Genomic DNA, 20,051 nt, shown 5'->3' with positions numbered 1-20,051 from the left:
CCAAGATGATCAGCCGCATTGAAGCTTTTGAGATGTGGATCTATAGGCGTATGCTGAAGATTCCGTGGACCAAAAAGATATCAAACGAAGCTGTCCTCGGCATGATGGAGAGATGCAGGGAACTTGTTTCTGTCATCAAGCGGAGAAAGATGGAGTACCTCGGACACATGATACGGGGTCTAAAATACGAATTTCTCCGTTTGATAACCATGGGGAAAATAGAAGGAAAAAAAATGGATTGGCAGGAAAAAGTTATCTTGGCTTCGAAACATGCGCATGTGGACCGATATGAGCGCCGAAGAGCTGAAGACCGATGCGGATATATTCAAATAATCGACGAGGTGGTCGCCAACGTCCGGATGCGGACAAGGCATTAACAAGAAGAAGAACATTGAAGTAAACTAATGTTCCAGTCAAAAATTTGTGATCTGATTTTGAATCACTTTAGATTGCTTCGATATTAAATACATTTACATAAATACTTCGAAATAAAATTCGATATAAAACAAATATTTTATATTATGCAAATATTCACATATATTTTTGATGCCTATAATTTATCTGTTTCAACAAAACGCCATGATTAGTCCGTATAAAGGGTGTTAAGAATCAAAATTCAAATAAATTAGAGCGTAAAGTAAAAACCCGGATATTTTTGCATATTTTAAAACTCGTCCGAACGGAAATTCAAGGCTTCAAAAAGAGGACACGTACGGATAAAAAAGGACGTATGTATGTTAACCCTAGTGTATACATACGTACATATATACATAAGAGCAAAGATAATTTACATATACATTTTTGAGCGCGGTTCAGAGTGGCAAATGACTGAATAATACGCAAGCTACCGTGTTGTAGAGTCGGTTCGAGAGCTTAATGACACTGAAATTCAGGTAAATAGGTGCGCGAGGCAAGCTCTTATGATCTATATAATTTAATTAACAGTTGATAATAAACTCCGAGTACGCTCAGAGCTGAACTGAAATAGTGGCCGTCTGCAAATTGCGCGTACCACTATACTTAGTATGCATCAAATTTAACGTTTTAGATTATATGTAGTTGGGTTACGGCTTGGGTTTTATACAGTGCTCGTATTGTTGGTAATGAAATTAGCTCACGCTTGATAGTACAACGAGACACGTGCAACATGTCAATGTGTGTAAAGCGTTCTTCAGAAGACACTGATTTTGACACGATGAATATTTTATGCCAACGAATGGTTTAAGCATTAATAGGCGTTACGTTTACGAAGGCCCACTCTTACTTCATGAAAAATATGCGCATGACAGGATTGCATACTGCGCGTTGCTTTTGCGCACCCTTTCCGAAGAGTGGGGGTGGGCCTTCGTAAATCTTAACAGCATTTTAAAACCTGCACGAAAAGATTGATTTTTTAATGACATGAAAGAATTGACTGCGTAGAATTAGAATTGAAAAAAAAAACGTATTGTCTCAAAGCAGTAATCATCATATTAGAGTGCGTTGGTACTTGTTAAAAGCATTTTTCTTGTATTGAAAAAATTTTCAAGTACTTTTTACATATAAACGATTATGATATGCTGAAGAATTGGTAGGCAAATTTTATGAAAAAAAAATAAATCCGTCAGTAGAGTGGTTACAAAGCACACAATAGAAACGCTCTAATGAAAGTATGTAGCGTCTATTTGTGAACGACATGTTTGAAAGTCCACAAAGCGATCCAGTGGCCGTTATCGTTCGTGAAACAAAAAACTGAATGAATACCCTCTAATCGTCCAAATTGACACGGCGTTCTTACGGTGTAAATATCCCGTTATTAACTGGATTCGGGCGCTCGAATTTGAATCAATCTCGCAAAGAATCGAACGTCGAATGCGAGAGGGCACGATGAATGTATCCCCATGCGAAAAGGGCTCGAGAATTAGGGGTGCAAGTCTGAAATATATAGAGGGGGGATCAACGCGGGGCCACGCCCCGAATTCGCAAAAAGTACGGTCAAGATACACATTCAGGTGGAAAACAGGTAAAAATGGCACTGGTTGGGTGTGCTAGCGCGCGTGTCGTTGGTTTGCCGTTAATTTTTTTACCGTTGCCGGTGAGCGCACCGCATTTTTTTCCGTTTCCATACGAAGTGAAAGCGAAAACACGGACGAGCTAGCTTCAGTGCCAGAACCGTGATCGCCGTTTGTCGCTGGAGACAACGCTCCAAATTCCTGACGAAAACCTAAAAATAACTCTTTGGCTGCCAATCGACGATATAACGCAGTTTGGCTTGAGACTGACTTGACTCAAGCGCGTCTTTGATGACCCGAGTCTAATCATTAATGGTTTTCCTATGAAATTAACAACAGTGACCCCTTTTTGCAACCACGACTAGCCGCCCTCTAGGCATCAACAGTGGCACATCTCAAGATCAATTAGAACGAAGCAAGTTGTGACTCCATCGACGGGACAGGGGAGGCAGGGTTCGTGATAACGGCGCTATAAATTGATTGATGTTTTGTCAAGAACGAATTGTAAAAGTGGCGAGTCATCGTTGGATATTCGTTTGCGACATCGCATCTAACTAAACAGTGTTTGTTACAAATTTTTCTTAACGAATAAATTGAACTCAAGAATCGGCGGGAGGGAGTGTAATTTGAGTGTGTGATGAATTTCTCAACACCATTGTGTACAGATAAGCACAAAATCGAATTCGGCGAATGCAAATATATACTGGAAATGATTTTGAATCTAAATTGAAAATCAACGTTTAAATATGTACGAATATTTCGACAGCTTCTTAGAACCACGTCAGAACAAGCAGAAACGGTAAAGAAAAGCATATTGTTACAAGATTCAAATGTATGCAACGGCTTGAAGTAAAAGTGTTGATAATATTTTGCTTGGATTTGTAATTTTACCGCAACCGCTCGAATGACAAACAATAGGCAATATCGTTTTTATCATTTTAGAACAAAACAAACATCTTCATATGATATTCCGAACAAACATGTCAATCGAAGAAGCAAAACTCACTTCAAACATATATTATACCGCTGTGACGAATTGGGGTAACGTGTCAGGTCACAGCGGTCTTTAATTATTGTTATTATTATTATTTTTGTAATTGTAATAATTGTAATAAATAAATAAACTAATTTAAAATGCCTTTTTTTTAGTATTCAAATGCTTATAATCAATAGTAACTAGTGATTATTCATATCATCATCATTTTAATTTGTATCTGTATGTGCAATATTACAAAAAAAAATTAACGTAGATAATTGTGATTGGCGCTAGTCGACCACTGGTTTACTGGCGCTGATCACCTGTTCTAACGTTCGCGCCAAAAAGGCCTAAGCGAATAAACGAGCCGTAGACAACGACCAATTAGGTTTCGCGACCCATCGACCAATGATCGGAACAACAATAGACTAAATCTACCGCTACTTCACTTCGATATCAGAAACCTTTCTACATGTACACGCTACACTGTTACTTAGAAAATGTCACAACTTAGTTCACTGTTTAATCAGGAAAATCCAAAAATAATGTAACTGGAATCGAAATTTTTTATTTAATGATTACGAATGCGTCATCGTTGCAAGTAAGATCTGTGTGTCGACCAATGATATTTGTGCTGAGGGTACACGCTGTATATAAATATTCGGCGTATTAGTTCCGTGCTTTATTCGGAGCTAGATCGACGACGGAACAATAAACTAAATACTACTGCATCTTTCATTCCGGTATCGGAAACCCCTCTACACGTATACGCTACACTATTATTTAGAAAGTGTTACTGTTTAATAAGAAAAATCAAAAAAATAATTTAATTGGAATCGAAAAATGTATTCGATTATTGTATTTGGATGGTTATTAAAACCCAGAAGCCTAGAGTTAGAGTTTGCCAATATATCTAACTTTTTTGTTGTGACGGTTCCAATAAAATCGGCATCCGATAGTTTCTAGCAAATTCGTCTAGTCCGAATTTGTTGATTGTTGCATATATTTGTATATGCTTGCGGTTTGTAAAAATAAATATCCGTATACCTACATTGTATAACGTGTTTGGGCGAGTGCAAAATAGAGTAACACTTATACTAATATGTATGGTAAACATAAAAATTAAATAATTAAAAAAAAATCTATATAATAATAATATTTAAAAATCAATTAAATGCCACAGTTATCTACATAGGGGGAATTTAGTATACGCGAGCATTATAGTGCGTCCGAATGAAACGCGACAAACTCTAATATTATTTTGTCAACAAATACGAGCGTAAAATCATCCTGTCGCAACGGTCGCCGCCGTTGATTGGTTCTAATGACATTTTTATGGCTATACCTACGGTCGTGGTATGCGGCCGACTCTTATCGACAAATAAAATAAATGCTATAATATAACGTACTGAAGTACATACGCGTACGCCGAAATATCGAACGTGTGTGTGTCGACGAGGTGACATGTGCGACCCATTTAGTTCACTCGTATGCGTTCAAGTGCATACGTACGCGCATTCTTCAACGCTTACACAGATAACGAATTTGAAATCATTTGATTACTCGAACGTGCATTTAAAACCAACTATGCACTTTACAGCGTAGCCAGTTGAGGGATTCGATTTAATCAATAAATATCTCGATGATCTGGATGAAAAGCAATACTGATCTTTTCAAAGTTTACTGTTATATGTGACAAAACTCGTTGAGAGGATTCTATACAAAATCATAATCTATTTTTACTTTCTATTCATTTCGGTCTAGAATTCAAACGAAATGAAAACTTCACTGCATATTATGTAAGTAACAAAATTATCATAGCGAAGCGAATAAAGACCTAAAAAAGCGTGATCAGGGATCAATATTGTGCAGGATTAACTTTCTAGTTTAGAAGAATTAGGTTGGCATACGTGAAGAATGGTTGAGTTGTCATCTTCTACATGTGACGCTTAACGAACGAGCAGATCGTTGTGGCGCTCCGCCGAGTAAACAATGTTTTAAACTCTTATTGTATGTCTCGTTCTACGACGAAAGGGTCTCTCAGACTGTATTCGTCGGGGGGGGGGGGGGGGGGGTGGCCTCATGTAGAGGGCTTTATTGGTTGACTTCTTTGACCTAAGTGGGCTTATATTTTGTCTCCCAACAACAATAATTTCGTGACTTTATTTTGACGAATCGTCACCAAAGAAGTTTACACTTCGATGTGGGTATGTATGATTTTTTTTTTAAATAGAGACACCTTCCGTTCTCGAGATATATTCGGACGCTCGCATAGGCAATGAACTCGGATTTGACCTCTCGGGTCCGCTTTTCATTTTCGGTCGGCCTTCTATTTAACGAACGAGAGTAATGTCGACCTCAATGTTGAAAAATACTTATAAACAATTGTACTTTTGTGTGTCGTTTTTATCTAGGCGGTAGGGGGGGGGGGGCATCGATCGCGAAGTCACAACAATTTTTCTTTCGACGAAATAATAATAATGGGTCGGCGAAAAAAGGCTACGACGGGGAGGTAGGAGGGATAGAGGTAGAGAGGGAGTGATGGGGAACACGAAATGAATTCGTTAATGGGGCCCCATCAATCATCTCCTACATACCGCACCAACACTCGTGTGTTTGTACTCTTTTTCACGCGAATGTTTAAACCGAATCATCAATTTTTAAATGCTAAACCCTCCCCCACCCCCTCGTCACACGCATACTTAACAATTAATCAATTCTACTTTCGAACGCTGCGGTGTGCCGGTGATTAATTCACCGTTCAAGTAAGTCAACAATATGCAATATCGTAGTCATTACACTGTTCGACAGATGACGACTTTTTTTTGGTTCAGAGACGAGATACAGCACACTTCAAATTAACCCTCTTAAACGAAAACAAAAAATAGTGTGGCCAGAACACTATCCTAATAAACATGTTTCAATAGAAAATACTCAATATAACATAGTATTAATGGTGGGAAAAAAATCCCAAGTGAAAATACGTAATTTTGACTTTTGATTTGAACTGGATGACTACTTAGAGAGATTTGAAAGCTGAAAAGTACTAAAAATGAAAGATAATATACCTGACTATAGATTCCAATATTTATTTTGAACAGAAAATTGACAGATTTTGAGACATCGACCGAACAACACCAAGATATAGAAAAATCGCGCGATTTAAAAAACACATATCTCCGAATCTCGAGCCAATCAAAATTTTTTATTACCAGATTCGTGTTAACTGGGCATAGATCTATAAGCAAAGTCATATCTCGTCTCTGAACCATTTTTCGTGTTTCGACAGTGTTATCGTCACAGGAGCGGAGCGATAACGTTGAAAGAGTGTGCGACACTTTGCTTGAACTGGAATTGGTGTGTAATTTTCGACCGGAAGTTGCGTATTATAATCCCGGAATAGAATGGGAATTCGCGACCGAACGTGTGTGATAAGTCTATTCATAATCGGTGACCGCACTTCTGTCACTTTGTCACATTTGAATCATTTCGTTCGTGGTAATTTTGTTTGTATTTATAATGCATATGATGCATTCGACGCTAAATATATCTGCACACGTACATATTTAAATAATGTGATATCTATGTTGTAATAGCGGAAATGTTTGATAAGCAAAAACATTAAATGTACTTCATGAACACACGAAGTACTAGCTGAACTGCCCGGCGTTCCTCAAACAGAAGGTTTTACTAGTTTCGTGTAATGTTCCAGCGTTGCCAATATGCTAGACGTCACATCAAAGCAATGCAATATACCGATAGTAAAGAAGTTTTACTTAAAAAATCATTATCTAAGTAGTGAGCATTGTTTATGGATTTTGAATTTTGATGAAAACTTCTCCAACACATGCTTCTCTGTTTTGGGCAACTCCCCATCCATCCACACATTTTTCCAAAATCATCCATCCATCTCCCCCGAGGTCTTCTTTGCACCCGCATACATTCTTTTGGATACCATTCCATAACTTCTTTCGTCTATCTATCGATCGTTCTTCTATGTAATCATGATGATTCATCATTTACTGCTGGCTGAAGGCATATCCAACACGTTTAAATTTGTCTGTGTTTTGAGCAACTCTCATCCATCTGATACTACCGATTTTTTTACAAGGTTTTTATTAGTTTCACTTCATTAATTGGTCATAAACTTCCTACACTCTTCTTTCTGATCGCTTTGAAACTTTGCCATTGTGTGAGGTTTGGCCGCCGATATAGATTTCAAGTCGATGGTGAAATATAATCGTAATAAACACGTTTATGTTTTTATAATGATTTATATAATCATACTTTCAGTTTTAATACACGTGTATAATATATATCAAAGTAAATTTAAATATAATAAAATTAATTGACAAATGCAGGAGAATGTAATACGTAGGTACATATGGTTATAATAACAATACTTCCGTATTTACAGCCAGTTTATGTTTATTTTATTCGTTATGCGGTTCGTTTTAATATTCCTAACTATTATCACAAACTAAATTGTTAATAATGAAATAATAAATAGAGATATTGCGAGCAATGGGAGCGTTTTACGTACAGCTCAGATTACAGCTCAGGTACTTTAACTCGGAAAAATCTCGCCGCATAGGTACAAACCTGTCAAATTTAATAACGAAAATAAAGAAAGCACAGAAACGTCATTATATGTACATCTATGTTATCAATTTTTATTTCCAATTTCATCAGAGACGAGTGAAAGTCGCCGCGTCAAACCGCAAATCCAATTCAAATCCAACGTACATACACATATCAAATGTAATAATTTTTTACTACACACAGAATCGTACTGAAATTATTTTAATTTATTCTAAACGCGTCGACGTTTCAATGTCGACGAAAAGAATGTTTGAAAATCGTTCACATTTGAACAACAAAGCCGAAAAATACCCGTCTCGAATGCGCTCATTGTCAGAGAAGAAGTTTACGCGTGTTTTGTTATACATTACATTGTAATATAACCGCGAGTTTTTCCGGATTTTGAACGAAAATATTATGCATAAGTCAGTATTAATAAATAAATTTCGACTAAACATACATACATAGATATTAATATATGGAATAAAATGCGACGCAATATAAGCACAGCGTTGCGTAAACAAGCGACGCGGCGCATTGAAACATTACACAAGCGAACAATTAAAACGAAGTTTTTCCGATTGAAAAATCGGTACATCGATCAGGAAATCGCTTTTCTCGAGAAGACGAAGAAGAAGGTCGCACACACGAGTTTAGAGTGTGATCAAATAAGGCTCAATGCCGTCCACGTGCGAGTACGCGTGCTCTCGTGTAGATAGTGGAGAGACGAGGCCGGTCGTTTACCTGTGTGTGTGTGTGTTTGTATGCCAGGTGAAAAATTGCCTAATTTCATGGCGGCAAAAATCCTTCGGGCGAGGTCGATCGACGGATTTATGTGCGCTGAGAGGACTTTTCATCCCTCTCACGGTGTTTTTCCTTATTGGAAAAACAAATTTCCCCCGACGGCCGGAGAGCTATCAAGGTTTTAACCCGTTGTTGAGCGCATTTTACAAGTCGGTGAAGGTTACGAAAGTAGTACGTCCCCGTTTGCTCGTTTGCTCACAACGATCTTATCGATAATACATACATATACATATTTAGTAGTGCTGTTGGTCAGACCTGGATATTTGTGACTCTAGGTCGAACGAAACAATTACTCCTCATTTCAACCGCACGTAACACCCGTGACTGGAGGGCTTCTGTTTAGCACAATTGTGGTACCTCTTTGTTAGAATTGTGGACGGGGAGGGGGGGGGGGGGGTGTTGCGTAAGTGCAATACTTCTATGGGATCTCAAAGCTGTTTAAATTCCGGGGATGATATACATATAGCCAGCAGCATAGCTCGGTCGTTAAGCTTCTGCCTAGCACCGAGAGGCGCCGGGTTCGATCCCATGAGCTGACCTCGATTGAAAAGAAGAATATATCTGTAGTGCTGCTGGTCAGACCTTGATATTTGGGTCGAACGTTACCTATCGAGTTTTCTCTGATTTCATTATTGAAACGGTTCCCGGTTAAAAATTGGCTAAAAACCTTCCTACCTACTATGTCACCACTATTTGAGTACGATTAACGTACAATACAATTTATGTACAATTCATAGATGTCTCGTTAATTTGCGAGTTTTCAGTGTCTCGTAATTCGGCGACTTGTATAATAAAAATGCTGCATTGTTTGTAATTGGCCAGGAAGGCGGATTGGGGTTTACCTGTAAGGCCTTCCTAGTATAAAATGTAATAAAATAAATATATTATGTATATATGTATACATATGTATATAATACACTTATTTTCGTTTTGAAATGTATTTGCATACCTTTGTCGTTGCGATTCTTTCTTTGTTTTCCAGTGCTTAGTAATTAATAATCGTCATGAAAAACGTCCAAGTATGTACGCCATTTTTTTCATGTAATATAATACACTTTCGAATTTAATCTATTATATTATTTCATTTACATACATACGACGTATCAACACATGAGGTTTTATCGTCGACTTTTTGACTGATTTTATCTGGTATTTATCCCTGATCAAGTTGCCATATTGTAAATAGGTTTTTGAGCTCTGTTTCCTATTATGCTGCACATTAACATTATAATAATACAAAATAAATCCCTAAAAATAATTTATAATACACTTGAAAAAACTGCATGCCATAAATAATATTCCGTTGAGTCACATATGTACATTACTAACAAACTAACCAGTAGATTCAGAATCACAAATAACCATACTAACACACTAAAGAGTTTCGGTGATTACAAAAAAAAATATACATAGTTTTGATTCTACATGCTATATAAAATGTTTAATTGCGTATTTAGCACTTATTATGTATATAAAAATATTGGTAATTAGTAGTGTAATTTATTTGAAATTCTACCAATCGAGGAACGTTATCTTACGCCTTAAGACATTTGATATAAATAATACAAAGTAAAGAAAAGATAATATTTTTAGAGACGAACAATACAGAAAAGATATCAATATCTGAATTGAATGTATCATATTATAAAAGTCAGATACAGATAGATAGAAAAAAATAATATAAAAATAGCTTGTTAGCTATTTCAAGACGTACATACATTTTTGATCGAGAACAAATCTTATGAATCCGATAACAATTATCCATTTAAAATATACTATTCCATGAAACAAGGCTTAAACAAACAATTACAATCTAAAATGCATTTCAAAGTAAGAAATCGATACAAAGGTGTTGTACTTTGCGAGAGAGGAACACGCTCAGTATCCGAACTGGCAAGAAAAAACGAGAATGTTGCAAAACAGATTTCAAGTCCAAAATTATTCACCCTCTCCCCTATTCCGGGTAATATCTACGCGTCCCTCAGCACAGGGCTACACCCTCCCACCGCCAACAGCCACCCCCGAAACCACCCCTCTCTCGCCGGCCGGGTAAACTAATGAGTTAAAATATTAAGCGTCGTTACCGAGCATAATACATATTTATTATCGGCGAGAATGTTTTCGATATTACTACTTTTCGCCAGTGCAGTAGCGTCCTCAAATTATCTCACCGTAGTCAGATTTGGAGTGTAAATCGAGCACGCTTTTCCGCACGTAACGGTGAAAAGCAAAACGAAGAAGCGAAGAAAAAACATACACATTTCCGAGGAAATTGAACGCTCACGTCTCCGGATTTTATTACGGTTTTAGTTCGGAAACCGAGTTGTGCGTGTGCGCATGCGCGACAGCTCACCTAACTGTACAATCTCCGTAATTCTGTGCTCCATATACGACAGAGCTGTCAAAGCTGGAGCCGCGGACCGCATAGGGATCACGAAAAATATGCAAAGCGCAATTTTCTAAAAATTTACAATTTTATAGCTGCTACGGTACAAATACCATAGGCAAGACAATCATTAAATGTGGGCAAGTTCACAAGCACCTTTATTATAAATCAGAACCCTGTACAAATACTAGAATAGCCTTTAATGCTAAACATTTCTGCCAGGCGTTGCTCGAGCGAATGAAATTTGTAAAAAAAATAGCATGACAATATAAAAAAATTCTAATTTTCAATGACCGTTACTGTACATCCAGCGGAATAGCTCGGTGGTTGCATTATTGCTTACCACCGAGAGGTTCCCGGGTTCAAATCCTGGATTGACCTCGATCGAAGAGAATTTATTCGTGGTTTTTCTGCAGTGCTACTGGTCAGACTTGAATATTTGTAACTCCAAGTCGATCTTTTCCCATCATTGCTGAAACGGTTCCTTATCAAATTGAAAAAAAACCATACTGCCGACTTAGCATGAAACTTACGTAAAATATACCAATTCTATCCGTAAACTTTGATCATGAGTATGGCAAAGTGCTCAATCTGCCCTAGCGAGAGGGGGGCGAAAAGGGAAAAAACGATAAGAACAGTGTGGACAAATGGGACAGTGTGGACGATAGACGTCACCGTGAACGTAGATGCAGTATTTTCAAACGTGTCTATTACGATTATTTTAACCATGGTAATGGCGGACGTCATTTCCACTTATATTGATGACTAAACCGAGCAAAATGGCAAAGTTTGAAAACGATCGGATAAGAACCCAAACTTCGTCAGACGACAAAATCGATTCTGAACTAAGAAGAGGTTAGTAAAAAAAATATCAAATCGGCATGATAGGGAGAGGTAGGGAACTTGTTTCTGTCATCAAGCGGAGAAAGATGGAGTACTTCGGACACATGATACGGCGTCCAAAATACGAATTTCTCGGTTTGATAACCATGGGGAAAATATAAGGTAAAAAATGGATTGGCAGGAAAATGTTGTCTTGGCTTCGAAACATGCACACGTGGACCGATATGAGCGCCGACGACCTGTTCCGAGCCGCTGAAGACCGAGCAAAATGGCAAAGTTTGAAAACGATCGGATAAGAACCCAAACTTCGTCAGATGACAAAATTGAAAATATATACATACATATATAGACTTCTCTCATATATACAAAAATATGTACATACATACATAGAGTGAATGAAAGTATACGTGTACTTTTAAATATGAGACTGGTATCCACTACTGTCAACACGGTTTTTTATACCTATACACTCGCAAAACTATTTAAAATAAACCTTGTAATAATAAACGCCGTTTATTTGTGCCCTAAATGTTTCGACAATAATCTAGCACTCTCTGAAGCGCCGTGTGATGATTTTAAAAGTATGAAAAAGAAAATTACAACAAACGAAAACAATCGTTGGCGGTTATCTTTGACTTTTTCGAACAATTTCCGTTATCTGTGGCGATTAAAACTTTTACAACATTCAAACAAAAAGCGTAAACTTGTAACACTTTCGATTTGATATGTCGCACGAGGTTAACGTTTTTGCCGACGACGGATGATTTCGTCAATAATGTTCGTCTCTCTCTCTCTCTCTCTCAACCCACTTGCATAATGGATAAATATCGCAAAATATGAATATAAATCTGTAGAGGTGTTACGTGCTGCAATGGACCGTTCGCCGGTGTAACTGAGCCACAGGGGATAAATTTCGCGTCCGATCCGTTATCTGCATAATTGGGCTCTTTTGTCGCGTTAAATCGCTTCGCTTTTTTTTATTAAACAGAAAAAAAAACATATGGTTGATACAGTGTGGTAGTTGCATCAAATCGCTCAACTTTTTTTTTGTTCCGAGGGTAAAATTACTTGTAAAATATAATAAAGCGTTGAAAAAATAAAATGCATTCAACAAAAGGTCGTTATAAAGCAAGTGAGTGTTAATACGCATCACCATATGTTAGTGTTTATAAAACGGGGTTGAATAAAATCAAATGACTTTAAATAGAAATTATCCTAGGTAGAGTATATCAGTAGAGAGGTCGTGGGTTCAAATCCCGGCCAAATACGCTGCTGACGAAACCAACATGCTTTCGAGAGGAGTGGTCACGGTTCGATTCCCACTATAAGCTGTTGGCCAGACCTTGAATTGTGACTCGAGGTCGATCGTTTCCTTTAAGCCATTTTTTCTGATTTTTTTTTGGAACGGTTCCTGTAAATTGGCATCTCTTTTCAAACATTTATCCATATATGTCACTGTGGATGATGTTTGTATGAATTCGCATTGTATAAAATGCTTGTATTAATTGTATTGTTATTTGTATTATTACACTCGTCACTTTGAAGTGTACATGTTCGATTGAAATAAAAATTAAATTAAATTAATTAAAACACAGACCGACCTAGTCTCCTGCTAGAATTTTCCGATTTTTCTAGTTTAATTAATGTGACGGATACAATAAATCAATATAATCCCCTTCAATTTGTCGTAAATTTGTTGTATATCAAAATTTTTGTTGATTGTCCATAGATGTCTCTAGTGTTTTCTACGGATTGAAAAATATGTATGTATGTATGTCCATTTTTGAATTTTTACGGATTTTAAAGTTTATAGATGCTGGAATTCAGGTTCTTCCTTTCAATGTAATTTATGTAGTATACATAAAATGAAAAACCTGAATTATTCCAACATCTACAGACTTAAAATTCGATATAAATTAAAACAATGGGAATAATATCTGTGCACTGAGCCATCGATATGATGTATGTATGCATGTACATATGTAATAAAAAAAAAATAACATAATTTTCAAAAAGTATGCGACTCACTATCAGGTTATAAAAATAATAAATAATGTTGTAATATAAGAATGAACTTGTCCAATACGATAACGGTGAAAAACGTAGATAAGTGGACCGTATAGTTGAAATCGTAAATCACGAATGCGTACGTTGATTTGTTTTCCCGAGGAAAGCGGCAAGGGAAAAAACCGAATCTTTCCCCTCCAGTTTTTCTACGATTGCTCTTCTTTCATACGGGTTTATTATATGCCATTAATTCAAGTCAGATCAAGTCCGCACGAACAATTGATTTTTCTAATCAAATCTGAAACCGGCAAAACGCACCGAACCCCCCCCCCCCCCCCACGCATCCGATACACATCCGGTTTTGGACGGTTTTCTCGAATCGTTGCGAAAATCGAGCGGTCGATTCATAAAACTCCGGTGCTACGTTTTCACCTGCAATCACTTTCGACGCGAATGTGAAAGTTTTTTTTTCCACGGCGGGCAAGATTCTCGTTCAATTTGCATCCATCTATTTATCTGGGGCCGCGGGCGTTATATTTTTCAGAGCTGGGCTGAAACCGTGTCGTTAAACGGCAGGCCCGTTAACGGACAATCTATGGGCGCGTTTAACGACCCTTCCGCCGCGCCGTGGAAACGCCTCTGATTCAGATTGCGTTTTAAATTCATTACGGCATACTAATTTACCACGAACGCGTAGCTAGCAGGTGTCAACAACCATATTAGGTCAGCGAAAGAAAGAGATATCAATGTGAAAAAATCAAAAATCGACTCTAAGCAGGGACGCATCGAGTAAAACATCATATTTGGTGTCAGAAGTGGGATCATCTTAAATGGCAATTTAAAAAACAAGTTCCAAGGACATATTGATATTAGAAGAGTGTCCAATTCGAAAGATCTATCAGACTGTATTCGCTGGGGAGTGGTGGCCTAATGTTGAGGGCTTTAAGGGTCGAATTCTTTGACTTTTAAAACGGGTTTTGATTGGTGTTTAGCTTATTATGAGGCATTATTATGCTTAATTATGAGGCAAACAAAAGCCACACCATACGATGCTTTATATTTTCGGTTTTAGTGAAGAAAATTGTTTTCTTGATAAAAATGTAGATGATATGTTATATGTATGTATGTATATGCAGTTGATATTTACTTTTATTTTATTTTAAAATCATGTGGAGGGAGGGATTGTATCGGATTATTAAATGAACAATCGATTAATTCATTAAAATATTATCTAATCAAGATATGCACTCATTTTTACGCATTTATGTTCATTCAATACAAAACAATCATTGTTGAATCAAGCATATTTAAAAAAAAAAGGTAAATAAGGAGTTCGACAAAAGCACACAAACATTTTCTTAATTATAAAAAGCAGCGACCCTGTACAATTGAAATATCACCGAGGTCGCAACGACACTTTGACTTTTCCGAGCGGAACATCAAACTGTGGCACGCGCGAGGAGAGGGAGAGGGTGGGTAGGTGGGTGGGTGGGAGGGGTGACGGAATACGAATGGGCACGCGCGCGCGTACTTGTGCCCCACTATAATTGAAGAAAGTGTCATCATCAAACTGTTGCTGTTGTTGTTCGTTGTTGTTGTAGTGTGGTAGATAGCTGCTGCTTCTGCTGCTTCATGACACATTTTCCCTGTCCAAGGTTAATGGTTTATTTTCGTGCTCGAAACTTGTATACTCACACGCGCTTGCAAATACGTATACGTTTCGATAGCGGAAAAATCTACTCATTATGACACATACATATATACACATATACGTATTGAAATGCTAAATGATTAAAATCGCGCAAGAAAAATGCGCACACAGAGAATATCGCACACCGCAAAGCGTTTGCAAATTAAATGGGCGCATTTTTCAGTGTGCGCTTCTATCGTGTGCGGTTTCATCGCAGAACCGTGCGTAATGTGTATTGCGATGATCGAAACGGTCAGGGACCGGTTCGAAATTCGCACAAGTGGCGAACCGGTGCGACCGGAAACGGAGTTAGCTTTCCGGGAAGGGTTGAATCTTCTGTCGGGCGCATTACGCACGAATAAAGTTTTCACAGCGGAATAATAAAAAAGGTCAAAGGCAATTTCCTGACCAATTTCTAATATAAAGAAAAGCGTTCCGCTCAATGCCGGACGGAACGCTTAACATTCTAGTTAGATAAGTCAGAATTTAATTGAATAATAAATTCATCTTTAGACTGGCCATAAAGTGTGACCTCTGTGCCATCATGCTATATAATTGTATATATGTATATAAATATGTGGCAAGTGAATTTACTGTATGTTTGTAATACACCTGATTTGATTTTCAATTCTGTTACAGGCAATGATAAAGTTATAGGCGTTTAAACAATTAAAATCTGATAAAAAGAGTGGGGGGCGAAAAGTCAAACAAACAAAGCTACTGGCTATTGGCAATGGATGAGCTGTCACCGTCTCCAAAATTTTTGGATTCTTAAACGTGTTTGTTACGATTATATTTCACCATCGACTTTGCGGAACCAATTGAAATCTCTATCGGCGGCCAAACCTCGCAAAATGGCAAACTTTCAAAGCGATCGGAAGAATGTAGGAAGTTTGTCAGACCAATTGGCGAAGTGAAACTAATAAAAATAGACAAAGATGCACAACCATTTTGACAGGTGGACCAATTTTTTTTTTTAATAGTTAAGTGTTGAAAATTAATGATATTCAGACAGAGCCGGATTTAGATGAAAAAAGAATCTAGGTTATTCCATTTGTGAGGCGCCTCTTAAGCTTGGAAAAACAATAATTCTAGAACTTTTTATGGGAGGACTTAGAATTTTGAAAATATAATACGTATTCTCCTTTTTGACTTGTTAAATAACAACTTAAGAAAAGGCATGAGCCGCAGGCCAAATTTTTTTTTGTTATTATATTATTTACATATCAAAATCGATTTGAACACTTTTCGGTTGCGCCGCAGGCAACATTTATTAAATTAAGTTAATTATTTGATAAAATATGGATTTCAATGTAGAATATCCAGTGAGTATAGAATCGTTATTGAATTTTGACATATGTATGTACATCCATATGTAGATATTTTTCATATTCAATGAAACACTTGCTGGTGAAATCAATCATTTTATGCGACTCATGGGCCGCGAGTTGTGCATCACTGTGATAGATAAAAGTTAATTAAATTTAAAAGTAATGTATTATGATTTGTGAATTGTTTCAAATATTCCAATTTATTACACACGAAATGAAAATACGGCATTTGAAACAATGAAATATTTTAAGCATCAAAATAAAATAAATCAAGGTCACCTTGATAAGCAATAGGTACTTTTTTTAAATTATTATTTTATTAAATTATTTATGGATCATGATATTGCAGAATTGACCTAAATCGTGTTTATTATTACATCCTATACAAAGTAAAAAAAATGTATTTTACACTTAAAATACATTTTTACGATATTTTTACATAAAATACGTCAAACATCAATATACAATGCCAACAATGTTCAAAGAGAGCAAAAAAGATTATTCTACGGAATTAACAATAGCGAAACCATCTGCCCAAATGTCTATCCGGTGTATACTCATTACAGATTAACTTTAGTAAATTTCAAGATCAAACTTGATACGTTTCTTTGTAAAAGGGATATGATATGTCATCATTTTTTCATCATACCATAATTGACTTCAAATTTCAAAGAATTTACCATCAGAACAAAGGGATCAAAGCTCACTTACAAGATCAAAGGGCTTACGTAGGTATGTGATCTTGAAATTCGCTTCAGCTATTATTATTACATCATCATCATCCTGTGCGTATATATCCTGACAATTATTATTCCAAATCGTTTCAGCAAACGTCACATTAGCGGTTAATTCCGTCATAGTAATTGCATCATCGCCGTACAATTCTATGTATTTATTATCATGCATACGTCGAAATGGCTTATCAACACACACGTTGGAAAATCCCAAACAAATACGATTAATTTTCCAACTTTTCGATTAGTTGACGACGTCTGACACTTTTGCGATGTTTGAGTTGTCCGTTCGAGTGAAATGACAACCCTGACCCATATTGATTAATTGTGACGTCTCGGGGTGTGTGTGTGTGTGTGATTGAATCAAATTGAAATACTCGGGAGATTTACGCGTCACTTTTCAGCTGCGGGTTCGAGTTTTCCGGAAAATGCACGACAACAACAACAAAAGAAAATCCGCGCGGCCCACGCTCCACGTACGCACAACGGGGAAAAACCTCGAGCGGTTCGGTTTAATCGAGTTTTTATTAAACTTGCGGAAAATGTGCATATTAAATGGAAGTAGTTCGATTTGATTCGGGTTTAATTGTGAAACGTTTTGAAAAGTTTTGCTTTTAGCACGAACGCGGTACGGTTTTGTGAAGAGAGCGTTGTCGCAACATAGTCTTCGATATGTGGGTCAAATTTGTTTTATTATCGTTTAGGAACGCCGATCGTGAAACGCATATTATATGTATTATATTAAATTATATATATTATACAATTAGAAAAGTTTGAAAATTTACAAAACACACATACATATATTATTATATGTACTTCACAGTTCACCATACACTGAGTGTGATTATTTCGGCGTTGAAAACTTCTTCACTGAAATGATGATTCACTTTTTTTTTTAATCACACATTTATATTTTCAGTTAACAGTCCGAAAAGTCACTTTTTATTAACGTTTTAAATCACATTTTTTTTTGTAATGGTCTGAAATTAAATAGTTTTTTTTTTTCCGAATTTGACGAAATTCATCAAAATGCGTCAAATTCAACGAGAACGTTACACATGTGAAGGATTGCAATTTTATGCAAATTTTAAACGTGAGATATTAATTAAAAGTCACACTTTTTTGTCATTTTAAACAATAAAAATCAACACGCAATGTATTATATATTTTATAAAATATTATTACTTTTTAATTAGATAAATTTAAATATAATATGATTTAATAAGTTCAATATGTAATAAGTTTGTGCGCGTATTTTGCTCAAGATGAATTGAAATCTAATTGGAATGATGCATAAATCTTATCGGAAAGTGAGAAAAGTGTGCGGAAAGTACGCATACGTGTGTGCGTGTGTGTGTGTTTGTGCGTGAGCGGAAAAACCACCGGGGGAAGTTTTTCGCGCCAAATTTCCGGCCGCGAATAACGCATCGCGTTAATTGTTAATTAAAAATTTGAATTTAAGTTCGATTGTTTTTTTTTTTTCACTTCACTCGTGTGCAGAGGCGAGGATGGGAGAGGGTGAGGGGGGGTGGGGTGGGGGTGAGGGGTTGAGTAAATAGGACGAAGGGAATAGATTTACCTGAGACGTGGAAGAGGGTCGTCGCGATGTTGGCACAATGATGTTGATGTTGATGATGATGTTGTGGTAATCCGTTAATAGTTGAGAGGCGTGTTTATTCCCATGTGAGTCGCAACAACAGAAAACAACACAAAGCGCGAAGCAAGCACAACAAATAATAGGCGAGTCGAGTCGCGAGTCGCGAGACGCGAGTGTCAGTGGGTGTCAGTTGGCGGACGAGCGGCCGTAACGAATAGGTGTGTCGCGGCCGGTGTTCGGCGCGCTACTGCCGCTGCCAGCCGCCACTACCGACGCTCACTCACTCTCACGCACACGCACCTCCCCCCCTGCCCTCCCCCGCCCGCGCCTCCCCTCCCCCGCCCTGCCCTGCCCCTTTCGCCCGGCTCCTCTCCCCCGCTACCTCGCCGCGCGCCCCTCCCCGCGCCCGCCTCGCGCGGCTCCCCCCCCGCCACAGACACGGCCCGCGCCCCTCGCCCTACGCCCGTCCCCGTCCCCTGCCCCCGCCGTCGCGCGCGTCCCCTTCCCCTCTCCGTGGCAGCGCCTCGCGCCGCTAATTAGCGCGTGCGGACGTCGGACGCCCCCAAGACGCGCGCTTTTCGACCATTGTCGTCGATCGCCATCGTAAACGTAAACACCTGACGACTCCCTTTCTTTTACCCATCCCCTTTCCCCATTCTACTTTTCGGCCGCTTCGCTTCCAACTATCTTCCATCGTCGTCATTTACAGTCATTCACCATCTAGGATAATCGGACGCATCGAAGCTTTTGAGATGTGGGGATCTAAATTTATTTATTTATTTTATTCTAAACAGACCATTGTGGCTTAACAGGAATTCCTAAAGCGCCACAATGGTCAAAAAATATAACACAAAAAAAACAAAATAACAATTAAACATAAATTAATACATAACGAAAATAATATACTCATCAATTATACATAAAAAAATACATTTGACATTTAATAATAACAGATAAAGTAAAAATATCAAATAAAAAATATAACATAAGGAATGCCTTGCACCTACAGCCAGTTTCAATAAATATGTAAGAAACAACTACAAATACAAAACATCCCTGTAAGGCCCAAATGGAAGAGAGTTAATCAAAATTTCACTCATAAATCACAATC

At 37.6% G+C, this 20,051-nt stretch overlaps 1 protein-coding gene across 2 annotated transcripts in view; it reads right to left on the bottom strand.

Annotated features, from left to right (window-relative positions):
- LOC143913765 (uncharacterized) overlaps window positions 1-19,228 on the bottom strand; it is a 58,331-nt gene extending 39,103 nt beyond the window's left edge. Inside the window, exon 1 of one of the 2 annotated variants that reach the window (XR_013260766.1) lies at window positions 18,923-19,228. The gene's annotated coding sequence lies outside the window, so the exon portion shown is untranslated. The remainder of the gene's footprint in view (window positions 1-18,922) is intronic. The other variant, XM_077433751.1, reaches the window with a different exon arrangement.
- Window positions 19,229-20,051: the final 823 nt, after the last annotated feature.

This window comes from Arctopsyche grandis, chromosome 6 (genome assembly GCF_051622035.1).
Source record: "Arctopsyche grandis isolate Sample6627 chromosome 6, ASM5162203v2, whole genome shotgun sequence".
In the NCBI taxonomy this organism is placed as follows: domain Eukaryota; kingdom Metazoa; phylum Arthropoda; class Insecta; order Trichoptera; family Hydropsychidae; genus Arctopsyche; species Arctopsyche grandis.
This window is presented reverse-complemented; position numbering and strand designations above follow the sequence as displayed.